At 40.4% G+C, this 25890-nt stretch overlaps 3 pseudogenes; all 3 read left to right on the top strand.

Annotated features, from left to right (window-relative positions):
* The first annotated feature begins 6228 nt into the window (after nt 1-6228).
* LOC141543837 (RNA polymerase II elongation factor ELL2 pseudogene) lies at nt 6229-8193 on the top strand (annotated as a pseudogene).
* Nucleotides 8194-12982: 4789 nt separating this feature from the next.
* Nucleotides 12983-16451, top strand: LOC141543836 (RNA polymerase II elongation factor ELL2 pseudogene; annotated as a pseudogene).
* Nucleotides 16452-22693: 6242 nt separating this feature from the next.
* Nucleotides 22694-24661, top strand: LOC141543835 (RNA polymerase II elongation factor ELL2 pseudogene; annotated as a pseudogene).
* The last annotated feature ends 1229 nt before the right edge of the window (nt 24662-25890 follow it).

Genomic DNA, 25890 nt, shown 5'->3' with positions numbered 1-25890 from the left:
ACCTCTGCTTAGACCAGAAGATGTGAATAAACTTAAGCTTATTTATTTAAAATTTCAAATGAATTGCTGGAAGATTCTAAAATATTGAAACTTGGCCATTTGAAAGTTTCACTATTAGCAAACTTTGGGTTACGTTTTTTTTTTTTAATTTTGTAATTTTTTTACCACAATATTTCTTGTATTCATTTTTTCCAAATTTCCCCCTCTCTCCCTCTACTCCCTCCCCTAGATGACAGGCAATCCCACACATGTTAAATGTGTTAACAGCATATCCTAGATACAATATATGTGTGGAAAACCAAACTTCTTCTTGCACAGTAAGAATTGTATTCTGAAGGAACAAGTAACCTGGGTGGAAAGACAATAGTGCAAACAGTTTACACTCAACTCCCAGTGTTCCTTCTCTGGGTGTAGCTGTTTCTGTCCATCATTGCTCAACTGGAACTGAATCAGATCTTCTCTTTGTTGAAGATATCCACTTCAATCAGAATATTTCTCCATACAGTAGTATTGCTGTAGTGTACAGTGATCTCCTGGTTCTGCTCATTTCACTCAGCATCAGTTCATTGGAAGTCTTTCCAAGCCTCTCTATATTCACCCTGCTGGTCATTTCCTACAGAGCAATACTATTCCATAACATTCATATAGCATAATTCACCCAACTATTCTCCAATTGATGGGCATCCATTCAATTTCCATTTTCTACCCACTACAAATAGGGCTGCCACAAACATTTTGGCACATACAGGTCCCTTTCCATTCTTTAGTATTTCTTTGGGATATAAGCCCAGTAGTAGGACTGCTGAATCAAAGGGTATATACACACTTTCATAACTTTTTGGGCATAGTTCCAAATTGCTTTCCAGAATGGCTGGATTCTTTCACAACTCCACCAGCAAGGCCTCAGTGTCCCAGTTTTCCCGCATTCCCTCCAACATTCATTATGATCTTTTCCTGTCATCTTAGCCAAAATGACAGAAGTGTAGTGGTATCTCAGAGTAGTCTTAATTGGTATTTCTTTGATCAAGAGTGATTTGGAACACTCTTTCATATGAATGGAAGTCGTTTCACTTTCATCATCTGAAAATTTTCTGTTCCTATCCTTTGACCATTTATCAATTGGGGAATGGTTTGATTTCTTATAAATTAGAGTCCGTTCTCTATATATTTTGGAAATGAGACCTTTATCAAAATCTTCATCTGTAAACATATTTTCCCAATTTGTTACTTCCCTTCTAATCTTGTTTGCATTAGTTTTTTTGTTTTGTTTTTTTGTTTTTGTTTTTTTTTGGTTTTTTTGTACAAAAGTTTTTTAATTTCATGTAATCAAAATCTTCTATTTTGTGATCAATAATGATCTCTAGTTCTACATTGGTCCTAAATTCCTTCCTTTTCCACAAGTCTGAGAGGTAAACTATCCTATATTCCTCTAATCTATTTATGATCTCATTCTTTATGCATAAATCATGGACTCATTTTGATCTTACCTTGGTATATGGTGTTAAGTGTGAGTCCATATCTAATTTCTGCCATACTAATTTCCATTTTTCCCAACAGCTTTTTTCAAATAATGAATTCTTATCCCAAAAGTTGGTATCTTTGGGTTTGTCAAACTCTAGATTGCTATAGTTGTACACTATTTTGTCCTGTGAACCTAAGGTGTTCCAATGATCCACTAATCTATTTCTTAGCCAATAGCAAATTATTCCCTTAATCTGTTTCACGACTTTTATTGCCGAGGCTAGCATTTCTAATACATTATTGAATAGTAATGGTGATAGTGGGCAACCTTGTTTCACTTCTGATCTTACTGGGAAAGGTTCCAGGTTATCCCCATTACATATGATGCTTACTGATAGTTTTAAATATATGCTCCTGACTATTTTAAAGAATAGTCCATTTATTCCTATACCCTCAAGTGTTTTTAATAGGAATGGATGTTGTCTTTTGGGGATAAAGAAATATTTGATCCTGATTATTCTAAGGAATAGTCCATTTATTCCTATACTCTCAAGTGTTTTTTAGTAGGAATGGATGTTGTATTTTATCAAATGTTTTTTCTGCATCTCCTGACAAAGTCATATGGTTTTTATTAATTTGATTATTAATATGGTTAATTATACTAATAGTTATCCTAATATTAAACCAGCCCTGTATTGCTCGTGTGAATCCTACTTGATCATAGGGTATTATCCTGCGGATGATTTTCTGAAGTCTTTTTGCTAATATCTTATTTAAGATTTTAGCATCAATATTCATTAAGGAGATTGGTCTATTGTTTTCTTTCTGTTTTCAACCTTCCTTCATCCCCTCTTTTCCCAAATAGTTTATATAACATTGGGCTAATTGTTCTTTAAATGTTTGGTAGAAGTCACATGACAAAAACTGCTGAGAAAACTGGAAATTAGTATGGCAGAAACTAGGCATGGACCCACATTGAACACCCCATACTAAGATAAGAACAAAATGGGTCCGAGATTTAGGCATAAAGAACGAAATCATAAATAAAATGGAGGAACATGGGATGGTTTCCCTCTCGGACTTGTGGAGGAGGAAGGAGCTGTTGTCCAAGGGAGAACTAGAGACCAGTATTGATCACAAAATAGAAAATTTTGATGACGCCAAATTAAAAAGTTGCTGCACAAGCAAAACTAATGCCAACAAGATTAGAAGGGAAGTAACAAATTGGGTAAACATTTTTACAGTTAAAGGTTCTGATAAAGGGCTCATCTCCAAATTATACAGAGAATTGACTTGACTTTATAGGAAATCAAGCCATTCTCCAATTGATAAATGGTCAAAGGATATGAACAGACAATTTTCAGATGATGAAATTAAAACTATTTCCACTCATATGAAAGAGTGTTCCAAACCACGATTGGTCAGAGAAATGCAAATTAAGACAACTCTGAGATATCATTGGACACCTGTCAGATTGGCTAAGATGACAGGAACTAATAACGATGAACGTTGGAGGGGCTGTGGGAAAACTGGGACACTGATGCATTGTCGGTGGAGTTGTGAAAGAATCCAACCATTCTGGAGAGCAATGTGGAATTATGCCCAAAAAGTTATCACAATGTGCATACCCTTTGACCCAGCACTGCTACTACTGGGCTTATATCCCAAGGATATACTAAAGAAGGGAAAGGTGTGCCAAAATGTTTCTGGCAGCCCTTGTCATAGTGGCTAAACCTGGAAAATGAATGGATGTCCATCAATTGGAGAATGGTTGGGTAAATTATGGTATATGAATGTTATGGAATATTATTGTTCTGTAAGAAATGACCAACTGGAGGAATACGGAGAGGCTTGGAGAGACTTATATCAACTGATGCTGAGTGAAACGAGTAAAACGAGGGGATCATTATAAACTTCAACAATGATACTGAATGAGGATGTATTCTGATGGAAGTGGATATCTTCAACATAGAGAAGAGCTGATCCAATTCCAATTGGTCAATGATGGACAGAATCAGCTACACCCAGAGAAGGGACACTGGGAAATGAGTGTAAACTAGGAGCATTGGTTTTTGGTTTGGTTTGGTCTGGTTTGGTTTGGTTTCTCTTCCCAGATTATTTATACCTTGAGAATACAATCCTTCCTTTGCAACAACAACAGAATGGGGTTCTGCACATATATATTGTACCTAGGATATACTATAAGATATTTAAGATGTATGGGAATGCCTGCCATCTAGGGGAGAGGGTGGAGGAAAGGAGGGGGAAACCCGGAAGAAAAGGTAGGACAGGGGATAAGGTTGTAAAAAAAAAATTACCTATGCATATGTACTGTCAAAAATGTTATACTTATACAAACTTAAGAAACAAAAAAGAAGATGAAGATCTTCTTGATCTTGAAAAAAAAATAAATAAACCCATATTCTGGCTGGGCACTTAGGGTAAGGGGAATAGAGAGATTAGCATAATGGCTCCTTCCCTCGAGGAACTTGCATCTAATAGGAGAAATAAGCCTGAATAGGACAACTTGTTGGGAATAGGGTGAAGAGAATTCCTATTCTGGTAACAGTATGACTTAATGCCCTATAAGAACCCTTGTACTGAGATCTGGGGATTTTGTAAAGTTCAGATCATCTCATACATGCCATTTTTGACAAGTGGATGCCACTCATCAATTCAACGTGTATATACTAAGGACATACTTGTGTGCTAAGATTTGGCAACCCAAATTGAACATTTATCAAAAGTCTTCTAGCATCACATAGCATCACAAAGTTCTTTAAGCCCGGAGGGAATTGGAACAGCAAACAGCAGTGAAGCAAACTGCCTCTTTATTGGCACTTCATTGTGGAGCTAGCACATTTCCTTTTCTGTTCAGTTAGCCTAGTCCAAGATATGTCTTGTGAGAAAACTTTACTCAGTCAAGGGAATTGGGGGAAATCTCATTGCATTGTCTGAATCTAGACCTGCATGATCAGGAAACTAGATTATTAAGCCTAGACCTTAACTGAAAAGGTCGGTTATGTTGACCAGGGAACCTGGCCCATCACAGATTTATGCAAGGACTTTTCTCACATGGGTTCATCTTCATCAACCGGTATGTTTTATCTGAAAACTGGCCCCAATCTGGTCAGTTATCATTTCCATGGTTTTTGACTGTTCATAAACACTTGGAAGGGAGGAAGAGGACATCTCTTTTTCTTATTTTAGGGAATTGTATTTGTTTAATATCCCCCCCAAAAAATTTGGAACATCCTGAATCTTTACTCCAATTAGAAATCTGATTGCCTAATTTTGTATCCTGGTTGAGTGTTTAGTTTTTTTTTTTTTTTTATTAATTCATCTTATTTGATTAATTGTTTTTAATCTGTCTCACTCTGTATTCAGGATCTATGGGCTGACTGATCAGTGGGGGATCCACTGACCTATTTATCATGCCTCATTTTATTTGGCTAATAAATCATACAGCTCAGCTTGACCCCTCAGCTATTTAATTAGCTTTCATAGACAGTTAAACATTTTCAGGTGTGGCCCACAATTACGACTGTCTGTTCCCTTCCTTTGAAGCACAGAAGAAAATATTGGCCAAAAATCATTTTATAGTAGCAAAGAATTAGAAATTGAGGGGATGCCCTTTAGTTGGGGAATGGCTGAACAAGATGTAGTATAGGGTTGTGACAGAATACTATAGTGCTAGAAGAAATGACAAACACATTAGTTTGCAGATAACTTGGAAAGACTTCTATGACCTCATACAAAGTGAAGTGACTAAATTCAAGAGATCATTGTACACAGTAACAGCAATATCATGAAAAAAGATCAGCTGGAAAAGATTTAGCTATTCTTGAAGAAAATTGTTTTTGTACATTTTGTAACATTCCTTTAAAAAAATGGAGTCGTAATTCTCTTCCTCTTTCTAAACCCTCCCCCACCTGTTGTGTTATCGATTATATATGTAAGGTCATGGAATACCTATTAACCGTGTTGCCTCCCCCCAAAAGAAAAGGCAAGTATAATAATAAAGTAAAACTAAACATACTTTAATCTTCACTCAGAGGTGGATAACATTTTCCTGAGGGGATCTTCATAGTCCTCTTTGATCATTGGATTGATTAGGGATCAATGATAAAAATGATTTTAAAAAAAGATTATCTATTTCTTTCATTGTTGACCATTCTGGCAATAATGCTTACTATGGATAATTTCTTCAGGTTCTGCTCATTTCATTTTTCCTTCCTTCATATCAGAGTGATTCATACAATGAGCGCTATCTCCTCCCTCTATTTCCCGTTAGGTTCCTTCCTGGGGGCTAAGTCAGTACTTAACAGTTCTCTAGCTCAGAGTTGACACCTTTAGTTGCCACCTCTAAAGGAGTTGACACCTTCGCAAGAGCTTGCTGATTGGTCTGTAAGCCCATTCTCCGGGAGTATTTAAGGAGCCAGGATTCCGGAAGAAGGGAATTGCAGATTCTGCTGTGGAGCTGACTGGGGACGCTTGGACAAGAGAAGATTCGCAAGAACGGAAGGAAAAGCAGAGAAAAATCCTCCTCCCAGAGAAGGCTTATAATTGAGAGCAGACAGGACACTCCAATTTAGCGCCCAACGCGGGGAGCTGTGCTGGAGGCAGCAGCAGCAGCAGAGGCAGCAGCAGCAGCAGCAGCAGCGGCCTCAGAAGCAGCGGCAGCAGCAGCAGCGGCCTCAGAAGCAGCGGCAGCAGCAGCACTAGCAGAAGCGGCAGCGGCAGCAGCAGCCTCCTGAGGAGCTTAACATGGCGACGGGGGGGCCGGCGGCGGGGGGTCTGCGCGAGCAGCGGCGCTACGGCTTATCTGGCGGGAGCCTGGGCCAGGACAATCTCACCGTGGTGCACGTGAAGCTCACGGACACGGCGATCCGGGCGCTGGAGACCTACCAGAGCCACAAGCATGGAACTCCTTCCAGACCTTCCATTCAGTTCCAGGGATTCGAGGGGCTGCTCAGAATTCCCAAAAAGGATCGTCCAAAGGAAGTGCAGAACTTTGGCTTCTCCCTGTCCACCCCTGGCAAAGATCACCCTCAGGAAAGCTTTGAGTGCGTCCGCCAAACTGTCTCCACTTCTGGGGCCTCACAGCTCCACTGCCTGGGAGTTATTCAAGATCAAGTTACAGTCAGGGCAACAAAGGACTCCTCTCAAGTGCCAAGAGACGGCAGGAGGCAGGCAGAAGAGGAATCCCGGAACCCAGGGACAAACGTTAGCAAAGCCGGCGGACCCATTGCAGGAAGAAGAGAAGAAATTGGGAAAGCGCCTCCAGCTGGGCCACAGGCAGCCCCCGAGAGAAAAAGGGCAGCTCCTATTGAGCCTGCACCTACCCTCCAGAAGACCCAGCTGAAGGACAGTGTTTCTGGGCGGCCCTACAGGGCCAGGGTGATTCACCTCCTGGCCCTGAAGACTTACAAGAAACCAGAACTCTTGGCTCGATTACAGAGAGATGGCGTTTCTCCAAAAGACAAGGACTCCCTCGGAGCCATCCTTCAACGGGTGGCCAAGCTGAATCCCAAGGACCTCTCTTATTCCTTAAAGGATTCTGTATTTCAAGAGCTCCAAAAAGATTGGCCGGGATACAATGAGACAGAGAGAGAGTCCCTGGAGTTAGTGCTATCGAGAAAATTGAATCCATCTCCCCAGAATGACTCGAGCACCAGCGCTTCAGAAGCTCCTCAACGTTCTAGGAAAGAGGCTGCGCCTTCTGCTTCTCAGAAACGCCTCTTGGATTCAGATTTCATAGATCCTTTAAGGAATAAAAAACCTCGGATATCTCACCTGACAAATAGAGCTCCTCCAACATGCAACGGTCATTTGAATTCTACCCTTCAAAAAAATGCTGGGGCTCCACCCCCACCCCCATCACCTCCTCCCTCTCCTCCTCCTCCTCCTCCTCCTCCTCCTCCTCCTCCTCCAACTGCTACCAGCCCAACTCCACCACCTCTTCCTTCAACCCACCTTCCAGTTTCAAATCCTCCTCAGACTGCAAAGTCTAGCTCCAAGTCCCCTAGCACTCCAGAAGGCAGGGGGACTCAAGATCTACCTATGGACAGCTGTAGTCCAAATGGTAGCATCTTTGAGCGCCAGCAGGACAAAGATACCTCTAGGACTTCTTTGGAAATCCCACCCCCTGATTCAATCCTGTCGAAGGGTGCAAAGCCCATGGAAGACAAGCATTCAATGGCACATAAAAAATCTAAAGAAAAATCTAAAAAACATAAGGAAAAGGACCCAATTCAAAAACAGCCCATTGAGGAAAAGGGGAAATACCTTAAGACGAAAGAGGAAATTGCCAAGCTAAATAGCTCTAGTCTGGATTCAAATGATGGAGTTAAAGAGGTTGGCCCTACCTCCACTGACCCTTCATCAACTATTGAACTGCCAGATTACTTAATGAAATATATTGCTATTGGCTCACATGAGCAACGCCAGAATTATACAGATGACTTCAATACAGAGTATGATGAGTATAGAACTTTGCATGCCAGAATGGAGACGGTGGCCACAAGGTTTAGGAAACTTGATGCAAAACGTCAGCGTCTTTCTCCAGGCTCCAAAGAGTATCAGACTCTTCATGAAGAGGTCTTAAAAGAATATCAGAAGCTCAACCAGGCTAGTCCCAATTACCACGAAGAAAAATCCAGATGTGATTATCTTCATAACAAGTTGGCTCACATCAAAAGACTAATAGGTGAATTCGACCAACAGCACTAGACCTCTGCTTAGACCAGAAGATGTGAATAAACTTAAGCTTATTTATTTAAAATTTCAAATGAATTGCTGGAAGATTCTAAAATATTGAAACTTGGCCATTTGAAAGTTTCACTATTAGCAAACTTTGGGTTACGTTTTTTTTTTTTAATTTTGTAATTTTTTTACCACAATATTTCTTGTATTCATTTTTTCCAAATTTCCCCCTCTCTCCCTCTACTCCCTCCCCTAGATGACAGGCAATCCCACACATGTTAAATGTGTTAACAGCATATCCTAGATACAATATATGTGTGGAAAACCAAACTTCTTCTTGCACAGTAAGAATTGTATTCTGAAGGAACAAGTAACCTGGGTGGAAAGACAATAGTGCAAACAGTTTACACTCAACTCCCAGTGTTCCTTCTCTGGGTGTAGCTGTTTCTGTCCATCATTGCTCAACTGGAACTGAATCAGATCTTCTCTTTGTTGAAGATATCCACTTCAATCAGAATATTTCTCCATACAGTAGTATTGCTGTAGTGTACAGTGATCTCCTGGTTCTGCTCATTTCACTCAGCATCAGTTCATTGGAAGTCTTTCCAAGCCTCTCTATATTCACCCTGCTGGTCATTTCCTACAGAGCAATACTATTCCATAACATTCATATAGCATAATTCACCCAACTATTCTCCAATTGATGGGCATCCATTCAATTTCCATTTTCTACCCACTACAAATAGGGCTGCCACAAACATTTTGGCACATACAGGTCCCTTTCCATTCTTTAGTATTTCTTTGGGATATAAGCCCAGTAGTAGGACTGCTGAATCAAAGGGTATATACACACTTTCATAACTTTTTGGGCATAGTTCCAAATTGCTTTCCAGAATGGCTGGATTCTTTCACAACTCCACCAGCAAGGCCTCAGTGTCCCAGTTTTCCCGCATTCCCTCCAACATTCATTATGATCTTTTCCTGTCATCTTAGCCAAAATGACAGAAGTGTAGTGGTATCTCAGAGTAGTCTTAATTGGTATTTCTTTGATCAAGAGTGATTTGGAACACTCTTTCATATGAATGGAAGTCGTTTCACTTTCATCATCTGAAAATTTTCTGTTCCTATCCTTTCACCATTTATCAATTGGGGAATGGTTTGATTTCTTATAAATTAGAGTCCGTTCTCTATATATTTTGGAAATGAGACCTTTATCAAAATCTTCATCTGTAAACATATTTTCCCAATTTGTTACTTCCCTTCTAATCTTGTTTGCATTAGTTTTTTTGTTTTGTTTTTTTGTTTTTGTTTTTTTTTGGTTTTTTTGTACAAAAGTTTTTTAATTTCATGTAATCAAAATCTTCTATTTTGTGATCAATAATGATCTCTAGTTCTCCATTGGTCCTAAATTCCTTCCTTTTCCACAAGTCTGAGAGGTAAACTATCCTATATTCCTCTAATCTATTTATGATCTCATTCTTTATGCATAAATCATGGACTCATTTTGATCTTACCTTGGTATATGGTGTTAAGTGTGAGTCCATATCTAATTTCTGCCATACTAATTTCCATTTTTCCCAACAGCTTTTTTCAAATAATGAATTCTTATCCCAAAAGTTGGTATCTTTGGGTTTGTCAAACTCTAGATTGCTATAGTTGTACACTATTTTGTCCTGTGAACCTAAGGTGTTCCAATGATCCACTAATCTATTTCTTAGCCAATAGCAAATTATTCCCTTAATCTGTTTCACGACTTTTATTGCCGAGGCTAGCATTTCTAATACATTATTGAATAGTAATGGTGATAGTGGGCAACCTTGTTTCACTTCTGATCTTACTGGGAAAGGTTCCAGGTTATCCCCATTACATATGATGCTTACTGATAGTTTTAAATATATGCTCCTGACTATTTTAAAGAATAGTCCATTTATTCCTATACCCTCAAGTGTTTTTAATAGGAATGGATGTTGTCTTTTGGGGATAAAGAAATATTTGATCCTGATTATTCTAAGGAATAGTCCATTTATTCCTATACTCTCAAGTGTTTTTTAGTAGGAATGGATGTTGTATTTTATCAAATGTTTTTTCTGCATCTCCTGACAAAGTCATATGGTTTTTATTAATTTGATTATTAATATGGTTAATTATACTAATAGTTATCCTAATATTAAACCAGCCCTGTATTGCTCGTGTGAATCCTACTTGATCATAGGGTATTATCCTGCGGATGATTTTCTGAAGTCTTTTTGCTAATATCTTATTTAAGATTTTAGCATCAATATTCATTAAGGAGATTGGTCTATTGTTTTCTTTCTGTTTTCAACCTTCCTTCATCCCCTCTTTTCCCAAATAGTTTATATAACATTGGGCTTTAAATGTTTGGTAGAAGTCACATGACAAAAACTGCTGAGAAAACTGGAAATTAGTATGGCAGAAACTAGGCATGGACCCACATTGAACACCCCATACTAAGATAAGAACAAAATGGGTCCGAGATTTAGGCATAAAGAACGAAATCATAAATAAAATGGAGGAACATGGGATGGTTTCCCTCTCGGACTTGTGGAGGAGGAAGGAGCTGTTGTCCAAGGGAGAACTAGAGACCAGTATTGATCACAAAATAGAAAATTTTGATGACGCCAAATTAAAAAGTTGCTGCACAAGCAAAACTAATGCCAACAAGATTAGAAGGGAAGTAACAAATTGGGTAAACATTTTTACAGTTAAAGGTTCTGATAAAGGGCTCATCTCCAAATTATACAGAGAATTGACTTGACTTTATAGGAAATCAAGCCATTCTCCAATTGATAAATGGTCAAAGGATATGAACAGACAATTTTCAGATGATGAAATTAAAACTATTTCCACTCATATGAAAGAGTGTTCCAAACCACGATTGGTCAGAGAAATGCAAATTAAGACAACTCTGAGATATCATTGGACACCTGTCAGATTGGCTAAGATGACAGGAACTAATAACGATGAACGTTGGAGGGGCTGTGGGAAAACTGGGACACTGATGCATTGTCGGTGGAGTTGTGAAAGAATCCAACCATTCTGGAGAGCAATGTGGAATTATGCCCAAAAAGTTATCACAATGTGCATACCCTTTGACCCAGCACTGCTACTACTGGGCTTATATCCCAAGGATATACTAAAGAAGGGAAAGGTGTGCCAAAATGTTTCTGGCAGCCCTTGTCATAGTGGCTAAACCTGGAAAATGAATGGATGTCCATCAATTGGAGAATGGTTGGGTAAATTATGGTATATGAATGTTATGGAATATTATTGTTCTGTAAGAAATGACCAACTGGAGGAATACGGAGAGGCTTGGAGAGACTTATATCAACTGATGCTGAGTGAAACGAGTAAAACGAGGGGATCATTATAAACTTCAACAATGATACTGAATGAGGATGTATTCTGATGGAAGTGGATATCTTCAACATAGAGAAGAGCTGATCCAATTCCAATTGGTCAATGATGGACAGAATCAGCTACACCCAGAGAAGGGACACTGGGAAATGAGTGTAAACTAGGAGCATTGGTTTTTGGTTTGGTTTGGTCTGGTTTGGTTTGGTTTCTCTTCCCAGATTATTTATACCTTGAGAATACAATCCTTCCTTTGCAACAACAACAGAATGGGGTTCTGCACATATATATTGTACCTAGGATATACTATAAGATATTTAAGATGTATGGGAATGCCTGCCATCTAGGGGAGAGGGTGGAGGGAAGGAGGGGGAAACCCGGAAGAAAAGGTAGGACAGGGGATAAGGTTGTAAAAAAAAAATTACCTATGCATATGTACTGTCAAAAATGTTATACTTATACAAACTTAAGAAACAAAAAAGAAGATGAAGATCTTCTTGATCTTGAAAAAAAAAAAAAATAAACCCATATTCTGGCTGGGCACTTAGGGTAAGGGGAATAGAGAGATTAGCATAATGGCTCCTTCCCTCGAGGAACTTGCATCTAATAGGAGAAATAAGCCTGAATAGGACAACTTGTTGGGAATAGGGTGAAGAGAATTCCTATTCTGGTAACAGTATGACTTAATGCCCTATAAGAACCCTTGTACTGAGATCTGGGGATTTTGTAAAGTTCAGATCATCTCATACATGCCATTTTTGACAAGTGGATGCCACTCATCAATTCAACGTGTATATACTAAGGACATACTTGTGTGCTAAGATTTGGCAACCCAAATTGAACATTTATCAAAAGTCTTCTAGCATCACATAGCATCACAAAGTTCTTTAAGCCCGGAGGGAATTGGAACAGCAAACAGCAGTGAAGCAAACTGCCTCTTTATTGGCACTTCATTGTGGAGCTAGCACATTTCCTTTTCTGTTCAGTTAGCCTAGTCCAAGATATGTCTTGTGAGAAAACTTTACTCAGTCAAGGGAATTGGGGGAAATCTCATTGCATTGTCTGAATCTAGACCTGCATGATCAGGAAACTAGATTATTAAGCCTAGACCTTAACTGAAAAGGTCGGTTATGTTGACCAGGGAACCTGGCCCATCACAGATTTATGCAAGGACTTTTCTCACATGGGTTCATCTTCATCAACCGGTATGTTTTATCTGAAAACTGGCCCCAATCTGGTCAGTCAGTTATCATTTCCATGTTTTTTGACTGTTCATAAACACTTGGAAGGGAGGAAGAGGACATCTCTTTTTCTTATTTTAGGGAATTGTATTTGTTTAATATCCCCCCCAAAAAATTTGGAACATCCTGAATCTTTACTCCAATTAGAAATCTGATTGCCTAATTTTGTATCCTGGTTAAGTGTTTAGTTTTTTTTTTTTTTTTTTTTTTTTTTTTTTTTTTTTTTTTTTTTTTATTAATTCATCTTATTTGATTAATTGTTTTTAATCTGTCTCACTCTGTATTCAGGATCTATGGGCTGACTGATCAGTGGGGGATCCACTGACCTATTTATCATGCCTCATTTTATTTGGCTAATAAATCATACAGCTCAGCTTGACCCCTCAGCTATTTAATTAGCTTTCATAGACAGTTAAACATTTTCAGGTGTGGCCCACAATTACGACTGTCTGTTCCCTTCCTTTGAAGCACAGAAGAAAATATTGGCCAAAAATCATTTTATAATAGCAAAGAATTAGAAATTGAGGGGATGCCCTTTAGTTGGGGAATGGCTGAACAAGATGTAGTATAGGGTTGTGACAGAATACTATAGTGCTAGAAGAAATGACAAACACATTAGTTTGCAGATAACTTGGAAAGACTTCTATGACCTCATACAAAGTGAAGTGACTAAATTCAAGAGATCATTGTACACAGTAACAGCAATATCATGAAAAAAGATCAGCTGGAAAAGATTTAGCTATTCTTGAAGAAAATTGTTTTTGTACATTTTGTAACATTCCTTTAAAAAAATGGAGTCGTAATTCTCTTCCTCTTTCTAAACCCTCCCCCACCTGTTGTGTTATCGATTATATATGTAAGGTCATGGAATACCTATTAACCGTGTTGCCTCCCCCCAAAAGAAAAGGCAAGTATAATAATAAAGTAAAACTAAACATACTTTAATCTTCACTCAGAGGTGGATAACATTTTCCTGAGGGGATCTTCATAGTCCTCTTTGATCATTGGATTGATTAGGGATCAATGATAAAAATGATTTTAAAAAAAGATTATCTATTTCTTTCATTGTTGACCATTCTGGCAATAATGCTTACTATGGATAATTTCTTCAGGTTCTGCTCATTTCATTTTTCCTTCCTTCATATCAGAGTGATTCATACAATGAGCGCTATCTCCTCCCTCTATTTCCCGTTAGGTTCCTTCCTGGGGGCTAAGTCAGTACTTAACAGTTCTCTAGCTCAGAGTTGACACCTTTAGTTGCCACCTCTAAAGGAGTTGACACCTTCGCAAGAGCTTGCTGATTGGTCTGTAAGCCCATTCTCCGGGAGTATTTAAGGAGCCAGGATTCCGGAAGAAGGGAATTGCAGATTCTGCTGTGGAGCTGACTGGGGACGCTTGGACAAGAGAAGATTCGCAAGAACGGAAGGAAAAGCAGAGAAAAATCCTCCTCCCAGAGAAGGCTTATAATTGAGAGCAGACAGGACACTCCAATTTAGCGCCCAACGCGGGGAGCTGTGCTGGAGGCAGCAGCAGCAGCAGAGGCAGCAGCAGCAGCAGCAGCAGCGGCCTCAGAAGCAGCGGCAGCAGCAGCAGCGGCCTCAGAAGCAGCGGCAGCAGCAGCACTAGCAGAAGCGGCAGCGGCAGCAGCAGCCTCCTGAGGAGCTTAACATGGCGACGGGGGGGCCGGCGGCGGGGGGTCTGCGCGAGCAGCGGCGCTACGGCTTATCTGGCGGGAGCCTGGGCCAGGACAATCTCACCGTGGTGCACGTGAAGCTCACGGACACGGCGATCCGGGCGCTGGAGACCTACCAGAGCCACAAGCATGGAACTCCTTCCAGACCTTCCATTCAGTTCCAGGGATTCGAGGGGCTGCTCAGAATTCCCAAAAAGGATCGTCCAAAGGAAGTGCAGAACTTTGGCTTCTCCCTGTCCACCCCTGGCAAAGATCACCCTCAGGAAAGCTTTGAGTGCGTCCGCCAAACTGTCTCCACTTCTGGGGCCTCACAGCTCCACTGCCTGGGAGTTATTCAAGATCAAGTTACAGTCAGGGCAACAAAGGACTCCTCTCAAGTGCCAAGAGACGGCAGGAGGCAGGCAGAAGAGGAATCCCGGAACCCAGGGACAAACGTTAGCAAAGCCGGCGGACCCATTGCAGGAAGAAGAGAAGAAATTGGGAAAGCGCCTCCAGCTGGGCCACAGGCAGCCCCCGAGAGAAAAAGGGCAGCTCCTATTGAGCCTGCACCTACCCTCCAGAAGACCCAGCTGAAGGACAGTGTTTCTGGGCGGCCCTACAGGGCCAGGGTGATTCACCTCCTGGCCCTGAAGACTTACAAGAAACCAGAACTCTTGGCTCGATTACAGAGAGATGGCGTTTCTCCAAAAGACAAGGACTCCCTCGGAGCCATCCTTCAACGGGTGGCCAAGCTGAATCCCAAGGACCTCTCTTATTCCTTAAAGGATTCTGTATTTCAAGAGCTCCAAAAAGATTGGCCGGGATACAATGAGACAGAGAGAGAGTCCCTGGAGTTAGTGCTATCGAGAAAATTGAATCCATCTCCCCAGAATGACTCGAGCACCAGCGCTTCAGAAGCTCCTCAACGTTCTAGGAAAGAGGCTGCGCCTTCTGCTTCTCAGAAACGCCTCTTGGATTCAGATTTCATAGATCCTTTAAGGAATAAAAAACCTCGGATATCTCACCTGACAAATAGAGCTCCTCCAACATGCAACGGTCATTTGAATTCTACCCTTCAAAAAAATGCTGGGGCTCCACCCCCACCCCCATCACCTCCTCCCTCTCCTCCTCCTCCTCCTCCTCCTCCTCCTCCTCCTCCTCCTCCTCCTCCTCCTCCTCCTCCTCCTCCTCCTCCTCCTCCAACTGCTGCCAGCCCAACTCCACCACCTCTTCCTTCAACCCACCTTCCAGTTTCAAATCCTCCTCAGACTGCAAAGTCTAGCTCCAAGTCCCCTAGCACTCCAGAAGGCAGGGGGACTCAAGATCTACCTATGGACAGCTGTAGTCCAAATGGTAGCATCTTTGAGCGCCAGCAGGACAAAGATACCTCTAGGACTTCTTTGGAAATCCCACCCCCTGATTCAATCCTGTCGAAGGGTGCAAAGCCCATGGAAGACAAGCATTCAATGGCACATAAAAAATCTAAAGAAAAATCTAAAAAACATAAGGAAAAGGACCCAATTCAAAAACAGCCCATTGAGGAAAAGGGGAAAGACCTTAAGACGAAAGAGGAAATTGCCAAGCTAAATAGCTCTAGTCTGGATTCAAATGATGGAGTTAAAGAGGTTGGCCCTACCTCCACTGACCCTTCATCAACTATTGAACTGCCAGATTACTTAATGAAATATATTGCTATTGGCTCACATGAGCAACGCCAGAATTATACAGATGACTTCAATACAGAGTATGATGAGTATAGAACTTTGCATGCCAGAATGGAGACGGTGGCCACAAGGTTTAGGAAACTTGATGCAAAACGTCAGCGTCTTTCTCCAGGCTCCAAAGAGTATCAGACTCTTCATGAAGAGGTCTTAAAAGAATATCAGAAGCTCAACCAGGCTAGTCCCAATTACCACGAAGAAAAATCCAGATGTGATTATCTTCATAACAAGTTGGCTCACATCAAAAGACTAATAGGTGAATTCGACCAACAGCACTAGACCTCTGCTTAGACCAGAAGATGTGAATAAACTTAAGCTTATTTATTTAAAATTTCAAATGAATTGCTGGAAGATTCTAAAATATTGAAACTTGGCCATTTGAAAGTTTCACTATTAGCAAACTTTGGGTTACGTTTTTTTTTTTTTTTTTAATTTTGTAATTTTTTTACCACAATATTTCTTGTATTCATTTTTTCCAAATTTCCCCCTCTCTCCCTCTACTCCCTCCCCTAGATGACAGGCAATCCCACACATGTTAAATGTGTTAACAGCATATCCTAGATACAATATATGTGTGGAAAACCAAACTTCTTCTTGCACAGTAAGAATTGTATTCTGAAGGAACAAGTAACCTGGGTGGAAAGACAATAGTGCAAACAGTTTACACTCAACTCCCAGTGTTCCTTCTCTGGGTGTAGCTGTTTCTGTCCATCATTGCTCAACTGGAACTGAATCAGATCTTCTCTTTGTTGAAGATATCCACTTCAATCAGAATATTTCTCCATACAGTAGTATTGCTGTAGTGTACAGTGATCTCCTGGTTCTGCTCATTTCACTCAGCATCAGTTCATTGGAAGTCTTTCCAAGCCTCTCTATATTCACCCTGCTGGTCATTTCCTACAGAGCAATACTATTCCATAACATTCATATAGCATAATTCACCCAACTATTCTCCAATTGATGGGCATCCATTCAATTTCCATTTTCTACCCACTACAAATAGGGCTGCCACAAACATTTTGGCACATACAGGTCCCTTTCCATTCTTTAGTATTTCTTTGGGATATAAGCCCAGTAGTAGGACTGCTGAATCAAAGGGTATATACACACTTTCATAACTTTTTGGGCATAGTTCCAAATTGCTTTCCAGAATGGCTGGATTCTTTCACAACTCCACCAGCAAGGCCTCAGTGTCCCAGTTTTCCCGCATTCCCTCCAACATTCATTATGATCTTTTCCTGTCATCTTAGCCAAAATGACAGAAGTGTAGTGGTATCTCAGAGTAGTCTTAATTGGTATTTCTTTGATCAAGAGTGATTTGGAACACTCTTTCATATGAATGGAAGTCGTTTCACTTTCATCATCTGAAAATTTTCTGTTCCTATCCTTTCACCATTTATCAATTGGGGAATGGTTTGATTTCTTATAAATTAGAGTCCGTTCTCTATATATTTTGGAAATGAGACCTTTATCAAAATCTTCATCTGTAAACATATTTTCCCAATTTGTTACTTCCCTTCTAATCTTGTTTGCATTAGTTTTTTTGTTTTGTTTTTTTGTTTTTGTTTTTTTTTGGTTTTTTTGTACAAAAGTTTTTTAATTTCATGTAATCAAAATCTTCTATTTTGTGATCAATAATGATCTCTAGGTCTCCATTGGTCCTAAATTCCTTCCTTTTCCACAAGTCTGAGAGGTAAACTATCCTATATTCCTCTAATCTATTTATGATCTCATTCTTTATGCATAAATCATGGACTCATTTTGATCTTACCTTGGTATATGGTGTTAAGTGTGAGTCCATATCTAATTTCTGCCATACTAATTTCCATTTTTCCCAACAGCTTTTTTCAAATAATGAATTCTTATCCCAAAAGTTGGTATCTTTGGGTTTGTCAAACTCTAGATTGCTATAGTTGTACACTATTTTGTCCTGTGAACCTAAGGTGTTCCAATGATCCACTAATCTATTTCTTAGCCAATAGCAAATTATTCCCTTAATCTGTTTCACGACTTTTATTGCCGAGGCTAGCATTTCTAATACATTATTGAATAGTAATGGTGATAGTGGGCAACCTTGTTTCACTTCTGATCTTACTGGGAAAGATTCCAGGTTATCCCCATTACATATGATGCTTACTGATAGTTTTAAATATATGCTCCTGACTATTTTAAAGAATAGTCCATTTATTCCTATACCCTCAAGTGTTTTTAATAGGAATGGATGTTGTCTTTTGGGGATAAAGAAATATTTGATCCTGATTATTCTAAGGAATAGTCCATTTATTCCTATACTCTCAAGTGTTTTTTAGTAGGAATGGATGTTGTATTTTATCAAATGTTTTTTCTGCATCTCCTGACAAAGTCATATGGTTTTTATTAATTTGATTATTAATATGGTTAATTATACTAATAGTTATCCTAATATTAAACCAGCCCTGTATTGCTCGTGTGAATCCTACTTGATCATAGGGTATTATCCTGCGGATGATTTTCTGAAGTCTTTTTGCTAATATCTTATTTAAGATTTTAGCATCAATATTCATTAAGGAGATTGGTCTATTGTTTTCTTTCTGTTTTCAACCTTCCTTCATCCCCTCTTTTCCCAAATAGTTTATATAACATTGGGCTAATTGTTCTTTAAATGTTTGGTAGAAGTCACATGACAAAAACTGCTGAGAAAACTGGAAATTAGTATGGCAGAAACTAGGCATGGACCCACATTGAACACCCCATACTAAGATAAGAACAAAATGGGTCCGAGATTTAGGCATAAAGAACGAAATCATAAATAAAATGGAGGAACATGGGATGGTTTCCCTCTCGGACTTGTGGAGGAGGAAGGAGCTGTTGTCCAAGGGAGAACTAGAGACCAGTATTGATCACAAAATAGAAAATTTTGATGACGCCAAATTAAAAAGTTGCTGCACAAGCAAAACTAATGCCAACAAGATTAGAAGGGAAGTAACAAATTGGGTAAACATTTTTACAGTTAAAGGTTCTGATAAAGGGCTCATCTCCAAATTATACAGAGAATTGACTTGACTTTATAGGAAATCAAGCCATTCTCCAATTGATAAATGGTCAAAGGATATGAACAGACAATTTTCAGATGATGAAATTAAAACTATTTCCACTCATATGAAAGAGTGTTCCAAACCACGATTGGTCAGAGAAATGCAAATTAAGACAACTCTGAGATATCATTGGACACCTGTCAGATTGGCTAAGATGACAGGAACTAATAACGATGAACGTTGGAGGGGCTGTGGGAAAACTGGGACACTGATGCATTGTCGGTGGAGTTGTGAAAGAATCCAACCATTCTGGAGAGCAATGTGGAATTATGCCCAAAAAGTTATCACAATGTGCATACCCTTTGACCCAGCACTGCTACTACTGGGCTTATATCCCAAGGATATACTAAAGAAGGGAAAGGTGTGCCAAAATGTTTCTGGCAGCCCTTGTCATAGTGGGCTAAACCTGGAAAATGAATGGATGTCCATCAATTGGAGAATGGTTGGGTAAATTATGGTATATGAATGTTATGGAATATTATTGTTCTGTAAGAAATGACCAACTGGAGGAATACGGAGAGGCTTGGAGAGACTTATATCAACTGATGCTGAGTGAAACGAGTAAAACGAGGGGATCATTATAAACTTCAACAATGATACTGAATGAGGATGTATTCTGATGGAAGTGGATATCTTCAACATAGAGAAGAGCTGATCCAATTCCAATTGGTCAATGATGGACAGAATCAGCTACACCCAGAGAAGGGACACTGGGAAATGAGTGTAAACTAGGAGCATTGGTTTTTGGTTTGGTTTGGTCTGGTTTGGTTTGGTTTCTCTTCCCAGATTATTTATACCTTGAGAATACAATCCTTCCTTTGCAACAACAACAGAATGGGGTTCTGCACATATATATTGTACCTAGGATATACTATAAGATATTTAAGATGTATGGGAATGCCTGCCATCTAGGGGAGAGGGTGGAGGGAAGGAGGGGGAAACCCGGAAGAAAAGGTAGGACAGGGGATAAGGTTGTAAAAAAAAAAATTACCTATGCATATGTACTGTCAAAAATGTTATACTTATACAAACTTAAGAAACAAAAAAGAAGATGAAGATCTTCTTGATCTTGAAAAAAAAATAAATAAACCCATATTCTGGCTGGGCACTTAGGGTAAGGGGAATAGAGAGATTAGCATAATGGCTCCTTCCCTCGAGGAACTTGCATCTAATAGGAGAAATAAGCCTGAATAGGACAACTTGTTGGGAATAGGGTGAAGAGAATTCCTATTCTGGTAACAGTATGACTTAATGCCCTATAAGAACCCTTGTACTGAGATCTGGGGATTTTGTAAAGTTCAGATCATCTCATACATGCCATTTTTGACAAGTGGATGCCACTCATCAATTCAACGTGTATATACTAAGGACATACTTGTGTGCTAAGATTTGGCAACCCAAATTGAACATTTATCAAAAGTCTTCTAGCATCACATAGCATCACAAAAGTTCTTTAAGCCCGGAGGGAATTGGAACAGCAAACAGCAGTGAAGCAAACTGCCTCTTTATTGGCACTTCATTGTGGAGCTAGCACATTTCCTTTTCTGTTCAGTTAGCCTAGTCCAAGATATGTCTTGTGAGAAAACTTTACTCAGTCAAGGGAATTGGGGGAAATCTCATTGCATTGTCTGAATCTAGACCTGCATGATCAGGAAACTAGATTATTAAGCCTAGACCTTAACTGAAAAGGTCGGTTATGTTGACCAGGGAACCTGGCCCATCACAGATTTATGCAAGGACTTTTCTCACATGGGTTCATCTTCATCAACCGGTATGTTTTATCTGAAAACTGGCCCCAATCAGTTATCATTTCCATGGTTTTTGACTGTTCATAAACACTTGGAAGGGAGGAAGAGGACATCTCTTTTTCTTATTTTAGGGAATTGTATTTGTTTAATATCCCCCCCAAAAAATTTGGAACATCCTGAATCTTTACTCCAATTAGAAATCTGATTGCCTAATTTTGTATCCTGGTTAAGTGTTTAGTTTTTTTTTTGTTTTTTTTTTTATTAATTCATCTTATTTGATTAATTGTTTTTAATCTGTCTCACTCTGTATTCAGGATCTATGGGCTGACTGATCAGTGGGGGATCCACTGACCTATTTATCATGCCTCATTTTATTTGGCTAATAAATCATACAGCTCAGCTTGACCCCTCAGCTATTTAATTAGCTTTCATAGACAGTTAAAACATTTTCAGGTGTGGCCCACAATTACGACTGTCTGTTCCCTTCCTTTGAAGCACAGAAGAAAATATTGGCCAAAAATCATTTTATAATAGCAAAGAATTAGAAATTGAGGGGATGCCCTTTAGTTGGGGAATGGCTGAACAAGATGTAGTATAGGGTTGTGACAGAATACTATAGTGCTAGAAGAAATGACAAACACATTAGTTTGCAGATAACTTGGAAAGACTTCTATGACCTCATACAAAGTGAAGTGACTAAATTCAAGAGATCATTGTACACAGTAACAGCAATATCATGAAAAAAGATCAGCTGGAAAAGATTTAGCTATTCTTGAAGAAAAATTGTTTTTGTACATTTTGTAACATTCCTTTAAAAAAATGGAGTCGTAATTCTCTTCCTCTTTCTAAACCCTCCCCCACCTGTTGTGTTATCGATTATATATGTAAGGTCATGGAATACCCTATTAACCGTGTTGCCTCCCCCCAAAAGAAAAGGCAAGTATAATAATAAAGTAAAAACTAAACATACTTTAATCTTCACTCAGAGGTGGATAACATTTTCCTGAGGGTGATCTTCATAGTCCTCTTTGATCATTGGATTGATTAGGGATCAATGATAAAAATGATTTTAAAAAAAGATTATCTATTTCTTTCATTGTTGACCATTCTGGCAATAATGCTTACTATGGATAATTTCTTCAGGTTCTGCTCATTTCATTTTTCCTTCCTTCATATCAGAGTGATTCATACAATGAGCGCTATCTCCTCCCTCTATTTCCCGTTAGGTTCCTTCCTGGGGGCTAAGTCAGTACTTAACAGTTCTCTAGCTCAGAGTTGACACCTTTAGTTGCCACCTCTAAAGGAGTTGACACCTTCGCAAGAGCTTGCTGATTGGTCTGTAAGCCCATTCTCCGGGAGTATTTAAGGAGCCAGGATTCCGGAAGAAGGGAATTGCAGATTCTGCGGTGGAGCTGACTGGGGACGCTTGGACAAGAGAAGATTCGCAAGAACGGAAGGAAAAGCAGAGAAAAATCCTCCTCCCAGAGAAGGCTTATAATTGAGAGCAGACAGGACACTCCAATTTAGCGCCCAACGCGGGGAGCTGTGCTGGAGGCAGCAGCAGCAGCAGAGGCAGCAGCAGCAGCAGCAGCAGCAGCAGCAGCAGCAGCAGCAGCAGCAACAGCGGCCTCAGAAGCAGCGGCAGCAGCAGCACTAGCAGAAGCGGCAGCGGCAGCAGCAGCCTCCTGAGGAGCTTAACATGGCGACGGGGGGGCCGGCGGCGGGGGGTCTGCGCGAGCAGCGGCGCTACGGCTTATCTGGCGGGAGCCTGGGCCAGGACAATCTCACCGTGGTGCACGTGAAGCTCACGGACACGGCGATCCGGGCGCTGGAGACCTACCAGAGCCACAAGCATGGAACTCCTTCCAGACCTTCCATTCAGTTCCAGGGATTCGAGGGGCTGCTCAGAATTCCCAAAAAGGATCGTCCAAAGGAAGTGCAGAACTTTAGCTTCTCCCTGTCCACCCCTGGCAAAGATCACCCTCAGGAAAGCTTTGAGTGCGTCCGCCAAACTGTCTCCACTTCTGGGGCCTCACAGCTCCACTGCCTGGGAGTTATTCAAGATCAAGTTACAGTCAGGGCAACAAAGGACTCCTCTCAAGTGCCAAGAGAAGGCAGGAGGCAGGCAGAAGAGGAATCCCGGAACCCAGGGACAAACGTTAGCAAAGCCGGCGGACCCATTGCAGGAAGAAGAGAAGAAATTGGGAAAGCGCCTCCAGCTGGGCCACAGGCAGCCCCCGAGAGAAAAAGGGCAGCTCCTATTGAGCCTGCACCTACCCTCCAGAAGACCCAGCTGAAGGACAGTGTTTCTGGGCGGCCCTACAGGGCCAGGGTGATTCACCTCCTGGCCCTGAAGACTTACAAGAAACCAGAACTCTTGGCTCGATTACAGAGAGATGGCGTTTCTCCAAAAGACAAGGACTCCCTCGGAGCCATCCTTCAACAGGTGGCCAAGCTGAATCCCAAGGACCTCTCTTATTCCTTAAAGGATTCTGTATTTCAAGAGCTCCAAAAAGATTGGCCGGGATACAATGAGACAGAGAGAGAGTCCCTGGAGTTAGTGCTATCGAGAAAATTGAATCCATCTCCCCAGAATGACTCGAGCACCAGCGCTTCAGAAGCTCCTCAACGTTCTAGGAAAGAGGCTGCGCCTTCTGCTTCTCAGAAACGCCTCTTGGATTCAGATTTCATAGATCCTTTAAGGAATAAAAAACCTCGGATATCTCACCTGACAAAGAGAGCTCCTCCAACATGCAACGGTCATTTGAATTCTACCCTTCAAAAAAATGCTGGGGCTCCACCCCCACCCCCATCACCTCCTCCCTCTCCTCCTCCTCCTCCTCCTCCTACTCCTCCTCCTCCTCCTCCAACTGCTGCCAGCCCAACTCCACCACCTCTTCCTTCAACCCACCTTCCAGTTTCAAATCCTCCTCAGACTGCAAAGTCTAGCTCCAAGTCCCCTAGCACTCCAGAAGGCAGGGGGACTCAAGATCTACCTATGGACAGCTGTAGTCCAAATGGTAGCATCTTTGAGCGCCAGCAGGACAAAGATACCTCTAGGACTTCTTTGGAAATCCCACCCCCTGATTCAATCCTGTCGAAGGGTGCAAAGCCCATGGAAGACAAGCATTCAATGGCACATAAAAAATCTAAAGAAAAATCTAAAAAACATAAGGAAAAGGACCCAATTCAAAAACAGCCCATTGAGGAAAAGGGGAAAGACCTTAAGACGAAAGAGGAAATTGCCAAGCTAAATAGCTCTAGTCTGGATTCAAATGATGGAGTTAAAGAGGTTGGCCCTACCTCCACTGACCCTTCATCAACTATTGAACTGCCAGATTACTTAATAAAATATATTGCTATTGGCTCACATGAGCAACGCCAGAATTATACAGATGACTTCAATACAGAGTATGATGAGTATAGAACTTTGCATGCCAGAATGGAGACGGTGGCCACAAGGTTTAGGAAACTTGATGCAAAACGTCAGCGTCTTTCTCCAGGCTCCAAAGAGTATCAGACTCTTCATGAAGAGGTCTTAAAAGAATATCAGAAGCTCAATCAGGCTAGTCCCAATTACCATGAAGAAAAATCCAGATGTGATTATCTTCATAACAAGTTGGCTCACATCAAAAGACTAATAGGTGAATTCGACCAACAGCACTAGACCTCTGCTTAGACCAGAAGATGTGAATAAACTTAAGCTTATTTATTTAAAATTTCAAATGAATTGCTGGAAGATTCTAAAATATTGAAACTTGGCCATTTGAAAGTTTCACTATTAGCAAACTTTGGGTTACGTTTTTTTTTTTTTTATTTTGTAATTTTTTTACCACAATATTTCTTGTATTCTTTTTTTCCAAATTTCCCCCTCTCTCCCTCTACTCCCTCCCCTAGATGACAGGCAATCCCACACATGTTAAATGTGTTAACAGCATATCCTAGATACAATATATGTGTGGAAAACCAAACTTCTTCTTGCACAGTAAGAATTGTATTCTGAAGGAACAAGTAACCTGGGTGGAAAGACAATAGTGCAAACAGTTTACACTCAACTCCCAGTGTTCCTTCTCTGGGTGTAGCTGTTTCTGTCCATCATTGCTCAACTGGAACTGAATCAGATCTTCTCTTTGTTGAAGATATCCACTTCAATCAGAATATTTCTCCATACAGTAGTATTGCTGTAGTGTACAGTGATCTCCTGGTTCTGCTCATTTCACTCAGCATCAGTTCATTGGAAGTCTTTCCAAGCCTCTCTATATTCACCCTGCTGATCATTTCCTACAGAGCAATACTATTCCATAACATTCATATAGCATAATTCACCCAACTATTTTCCAATTGATGGGCATCCATTCAATTTCCATTTTCTACCCACTTCAAATAGGGCTGCCACAAACATTTTGGCACATACAGGTCCCTTTCCATTCTTTAGTATTTCTTTGGGATATAAGCCCAGTAGTAGGACTGCTGAATCAAAGGGTATATACACACTTTCATAAATTTTTGGGCATAGTTCCAAATTGCTTTCCAGAATGGCTGGATTCTTTCACAACTCCACCAGCAAGGCCTCAGTGTCCCAGTTTTCCCGCATTCCCTCCAACATTCATTATGATCTTTTCCTGTCATCTTAGCCAAAATGACAGAAGTGTAGTGGTATCTCAGAGTAGTCTTAATTGGTATTTCTTTGATCAAGAGTGATTTGGAACACTCTTTCATATGAATGGAAGTCGTTTCACTTTCATCATCTGAAAATTTTCTGTTCCTATCCTTTGACCATTTATCAATTGGGGAATGGTTTGATTTCTTATAAATTAGAGTCCGTTCTCTATATATTTTGGAAATGAGACCTTTATCAAAATCTTCATCTGTAAACATATTTTCCCAATTTGTTAC

This window comes from Sminthopsis crassicaudata, chromosome 5 (genome assembly GCF_048593235.1).
Source record: "Sminthopsis crassicaudata isolate SCR6 chromosome 5, ASM4859323v1, whole genome shotgun sequence".
Classification (NCBI taxonomy): Eukaryota; Metazoa; Chordata; class Mammalia; order Dasyuromorphia; family Dasyuridae; genus Sminthopsis; species Sminthopsis crassicaudata.
Note: the sequence above shows the minus strand (reverse complement) of the source record. Positions and strands in the feature narration are given on the sequence as shown.